General features: G+C 43.8%; 1 pseudogene; it reads left to right on the top strand.

Annotated features, from left to right (window-relative positions):
• Positions 1 to 229: 229 nt before the first annotated feature.
• Positions 230 to 4,564, top strand: LOC124703041 (annotated as a pseudogene).
• The last annotated feature ends 1,436 nt before the right edge of the window (positions 4,565 to 6,000 follow it).

The following is a 6,000-nucleotide window of genomic DNA, read 5'->3' as shown; positions in this document are numbered from 1 at the left end:
CAAACGTTCACTAGGATTGATTTCTAAAAGAAAATACTACTGTACATGATCTGCCTGTATCAAAGGAAAGATCTCGGTGGAGTAAATGTGCATAATTCACAAGCGTTACATACGCAAGGAAAAAAAGAGAGAGGGAACGGTGGCAGAAAACGGGGCATAAAAGCTACAGGGACATCTATATATAAACAGCTCGCAGGACATAAAAAAAAGAGACAGAGAGAATAGCAAAAGGAAAATAAATAATAAAAAGGAAGGAGAGAGATAGAATAGAGAGAGACACACAACAAGAAAGGAAGGAGAGGAAGAAGAGGAGGAGGTGGTGGTGCCGTGGTATGGCCTTTGAGGTTGCCATGCCTCCCCCAAGATCCTAGGCAAGCCTGCGTCGCGACCCTTCCTCGGATCAACTGGTGCGCCCTGCCTCTGAATTCACCGCTCTCTCCCCGCCCCGCCGCGCCAAATTCTGCTCCATTCTGGTGCCCAATTGCTGCGGTTTCGATCGGTTCTTCGAGCCGGGCATTCTTGGTGCGTTGTCGTTCGTGTCTAGATCTGCCGCCCGGATCGCCGGCGCGCTAAAGATCGGATCTTGCCGCCGCCGCCGCCGCCGCCGCTCCTTTTCTTGATCCGATGGCTGCTGATTCGATCGGCCGGCATAAGATCTGATGCGATAGCTTCTGTCTTTGTGTTCCTTGCAGGGTGGAAGTAGGAGGCTAGACGGACATGGAGGCGGACGCCGGGAAGCTGTTCATCGGTGGCATCTCGTGGGACACCAACGAGGACCGCCTCAGGGAGTACTTTGAGAAGTATGGAGAGGTGGTGGAGGCCGTCATCATGCGCGACCGGGCAACTGGCCGTGCCCGGGGCTTCGGGTTCATCGTGTTCTCCGACGCAGCAGTCGCAGAGCGTGTCATAATGGAGAAGCATATGATCGATGGCCGCATGGTAAGCGCTCGGTGTTTGGTTGCCTACTTGCGTTAGTGTTCTTGATGTGCTAGATCCATGCTTTTATATTGCTTTGTAGCTTTTTAGTAATTATTGTCATTTTGGAACATTCACAATGTTTGGATCGTTTGTCAGGTGGAGGCCAAGAAAGCTGTTCCGAGGGACGATCAGCAAGCTCTTAGCAAGAGTGGTGGCAGTGCTCACGGATCACCAGGGCCTAGTCGCACCAAGAAGATATTCGTCGGGGTCTTGCATCCACCGTCACAGAGTCAGACTTCAGGACATATTTTGAGTCGTTTGGCTCGATCACTGATGTTGTTGTGATGTATGATCACAACACGCAGCGTCCTAGAGGATTTGGGTTCATAACATATGATTCTGAAGACGCTGTGGACAAGGCATTGTTCAAGACGTTCCATGAACTCAATGGTAAGATGGTTGAGGTAAAGAGGGCTGTTCCTAAGGAGCTATCTCCGGGACCTAGCATGCGCTCGCCTGCTGGTGGAATCAACTATGTAATGAACAGAACCAATAGCTTTCTTAATGGGTATACCCAAGGTTACAATCCGAGCCCGGTAGGTGGCTATGGAGTGAGGATGGATGCTAGGTTTGGACTTCTATCGGGTGGCCGTAGTAGCTATCCTTCTTTTGGTGGTGGTTATGGAGTTGGTATGAATTTTGACCCAGGGATGAACCCGGGCATTGGTGGTAGCTCGAACTTCAACAATAGTGTCCAGTATGGACGGCAGATCAATCCATACTACAGTGGTAATTCGGGTAGATACAATAGCAACATTAGCTATGGTGGAGTCGGTGAGAATTCTGGGTCAGTGTTTAACTCGCTGGCTCGTAATCTATGGGGTAACTCAGGTCTCAATTACTCTTCAAACTCCGCAAATTCTAGTTCATTCATGTCATCTGCAAATGGGGGCCTTGGCGGAATTGGGAACAACAATGTGAACTGGGGAACCCCTCCTGTGCTTTCTCAAGGTGGTAACGCTGGCTCAGGCTACGGCAGTGGGAACTTTGGTTATGGATCCAGTGAAAACAACTTCAATCTGAGTCCCAGTGCTTATGGAAGGAACGCTGGATCAGGTGAGCGTCAATGCTTCCCTCAACCAATCAAGCAATGGATATGGGAGAGAACTTTTGGAGATTCTTCAGCAGGTGGCGGTGCCTCCATCTATGGTGACACAACCTGGAGATCTGGATCTGAGCTTGATGGAACCAGTCCATTTGGATATGGGCTTGGGAATGCAGCTTCAGATGTTACAGCAAAGAGCTCAGCAGGTTACATGGGGCATTAACAGATAGAGGTTAGATCTTTTCTTCCTTGTGTTATCTTTCTTTTTTCATTTTATGTATTCAGTGTTTAGATACTAGTTCATCTACATCAGATAAGCACCGTTAAAGTTCGAAGCTGTCTGCTGAACTATTGTGCTAAAGTTCTAGCTTTTGAAAGTCGAAGTATATACTTTAGTCAATATACAAAGTCCATTTTTTTGAAGATCCACTATGATAATGAAAAATAATTCTACACATCCGACCAAATCGATAAAAACTATTTGAATCTGATAAATCTGTCGTACTAATGTTTATACGATGTAGCTTCAAATATGAATCACTTTCTGTGTTGAAGCACTCGCACTGTGCAGCGTCAATCCTAATGTTCAAGTTTCATATTCAAAATATAGTCAGTATGAAACATACTAGTTCTGGCTTTGGTTCGCCCAGGATAATGCACAAATGTAATTGTGGCGTTTTGATGTCCATGGAACTAGACAAGCATCGATCATTTAAACCTAGCAGCACCATGATAAAGAAGGTATTGACATCATGAACTAAAATGATGTTAACATCCAAGGAAACTATTTGAGTGGCTATGTACTTCATGTTCCAACCCTTACATTAAAATGATTCTAATGGTTCCTGCTGATTGATATTGCAAATTGTTATGAAATAGACACATTAATTTGATTCAATGTGACATAGTATGATAAGGTTGCAGTTTCAACGAGAATGAAATCCAGTATCGCGCCTTGTTAACCTTTGTGCTACTGTAAACTGGTATACCGGCTGGTCCTATACACGTGATTCCTATTTTCCACATTCAAACATTTTTCATTCATGAACTGAACTAGCACCGCTTTTTTTTTTATCTGCATTCAAATATTGGCCATCCAAGAACTGCGGACATGATGAAAGAATAGATGCACCTAACTGGCCATGCTGAAAGAATAGATTCACCTCATTTTTACTTTAACATAATTAGCCCAGTAATATATCCATCAAATATTGGTTCTCCATGAACAGCAGCCTTGATGGAATAAATTGATGCACTTCATGTTCACTTATGAAAAACAGAATAAGCCCAGCAATAGGTCAATCAAGGTGTATTAATACATGAATATGTATGTGGCAGCTCCAGTATACACTTGATATCAAAATTATGTATTGCTTTTTTCTAATTGCATGATCTTTTGCTCCTTGGCCATCATCTCCAACTTAAAACTGAATACCCGACACCAAAGCTAGTAGATCTTAGGGCTATGGAACCAAGCTTAAGGTATCGCTTGGATGGTACTTCCGAATATATTGCCCCGTTCAATACGGAATATATTAGAATGCACTAATCTGAATTCAACACTTAATACCTGCGCCATCAATCACCATGGCATCATGTCTTGTCAATACTTTTTGGCTTGCTATACCATTCAAGTATTAAATGACGTAGATGTTATATGCTGGACAGCTTTGGAACTGCTCATGGAAGTTGCATTTGCATTTGGACAGTTCAAGTGAGCTGTTTCCCTTAGAACATGAACTGTTAATGCTTAGTTCACTTGATGATGTAAGGCCAAGCATTATACTCACGGTGCATTTGTAGAAACCAATATTGTATTCTCTGGATGATGTTTAACACTGCTGAGATCTAAAAGACACCGATGCACCAACTTGTTTGTGGTCTTTATCTTGCTTCAGCTATTGTACATTGTTAATCACACTCTAACTTATTTGCTTTGCTTTGTGCAGGAATGACGCCGCCTAGGAATCTTTTTCACAAACAGCAATTTATATTAGGTTGAGGAGAGAACCGCAGGTGCATAAGGTGCAAATTTTGAACTTCACATGATTTAAAGGCATGGGTTAGTTAATAGAGCTAACCAGGGAGTTGGTCGAAGAGATCAGATATATTTTCATCGGAGGGCCTTTAAGCGTATTTGTCTATGTAAGGTTTGGGATTGTGGATTCGGATTTCTACAGCGAGTTTAGGTTTTGGCGACCCTGGTTTTTTTTTCTTGTTGAGATGTGAAGTAAGATTGCGGGATATATAAGTCTGAAGAGTGTTCAGTTGTACGGCGGCGCTGCCCCCCAATATAGACCCACCCCTTTTTGGGTTTTTGTTCGTATAGTAGAAACTGCTGTAGTGTTCTTGGAACTTGTGTGTTAGCTCTTGTTATCAGGATGATAAATTTCCCCCCTTTTTTGCCTTTTTTTTCTTACCGTACTTAAGTGTATGTACCAGAGGTCTGGTCTGTGTTTTTCCTAGAGCAACTTTTGAGGGATGCCCCTCCTGGGTCCAGAGGAATAATAATGCTACAATATATATATTCTAATTCATTTTGTGGCTTTTCTTCTAAGGCTATGTTTTGTGCCGTGGTGGAACATCTGTACATTCTGATTCTCTCTGCAATTTGCATATGTGCATGCTTCTTTTTCTGCATCATCTCCTCTCTTCTGGATCTGTCTGTCTAGTGTGTGGTGTTAGGTTCTTTAGGTTCATCTGCCTTCCTTGCATAAATTCCATCCATAATAGTATCTCTTGTTGTTTACTTCTTTTTTGCTTTATCACATGTGATTGCTAATTTGAGTGCAACACCTCTTCGAGGGATGGCACAATCTTTGGAGATTCAGTTATGTTGTTGAAATTAGCGCAAGATGATATCACAAACATCAACTTCACAATGGGACATTTGAGAAATTGGGTAAACTCCTTAGGGTTATGGTAGCCTCCCTACAATCCCATATAAACTTGAACATCCACTTATTCTTTTGTTTGCACTCAAATTATTCCTGCAATTTCGTTTTGTTTGGCTATCGGTGATGGAAGAAAAACAAGGAAAACCTACGCCCCGTTTCTCACAGTGGGAGCACTTGTTCAATCTAGCCTGAAATAGTCGCCCTTGGTCGAGAACAGAATTTTGCGGATGGTAATGCATTTATTGGAAATATATACTCTCTCCGTTTGGAAATATAAGATACTTTAGGTGCTTATAAAGTAGACTAGATAAACCTAAAGTGAGTGAACCTACATACTAAAAATAGACTAGATACAAACTCTAGGGCACCCAAGCAGAGCCAATGGCACGCCCAGAAAAATGTCCCAGCTCCGAACTGGGAGACGTGGTTTACTGAACTTTGTATGTGATTCTCCACAGGACTATTCTACACTTGAGCCCATCTTGTTGATCCACTTAGCCACCATTGATCATGTACTCCGTGATGACCTCCTCATCATAGTAGGACAGGTCAGCCGACATAATGGAACTGCATCGGGGCAAACTACGCCGGGGCATATGCATTGGGGTAAACTGCTGATACGGGGAGGCCTTCGGACACCTCTGCCTCAAGATCTCCAAGTCCCCCAAGTGGACCGATGACTCGATCCTGAGCCAAAACCATACAACAAGAGGTGAATTCACTCCTCTCCTTGTGTGATTCGGATACTCCTTTGGATGGATTGCTACCTCATACAAATACTCTTTGTGTCATTAGGTACATCACACAAGAAGCACACAATGGAATCCAAGCCTTCAAATAAGAAGAAAGACCGCCAAGCCCTGAAATGGCTAACACCGAAGTTGGTGCTGGCATCGAAATGGCACACCGGGCCTAGAGCCGAAATGAACAGGGAAAACCGGCCCAGGGCCTGGTGCTGTCGGAATACCTGCCATAATCAAATCGGCACGTGCCGGGCCACACGCCGGTGCCCGCCAAAACACCTTATAGTATGCGGTTCCAGTTGAAATTCGGCACGTCGGGCTTGTCACCGAAATGAGA

This window comes from Lolium rigidum, chromosome 3, assembly GCF_022539505.1.
Source record: "Lolium rigidum isolate FL_2022 chromosome 3, APGP_CSIRO_Lrig_0.1, whole genome shotgun sequence".
NCBI lineage: Eukaryota > Viridiplantae > Streptophyta > Magnoliopsida > Poales > Poaceae > Lolium > Lolium rigidum.
This window is presented reverse-complemented; position numbering and strand designations above follow the sequence as displayed.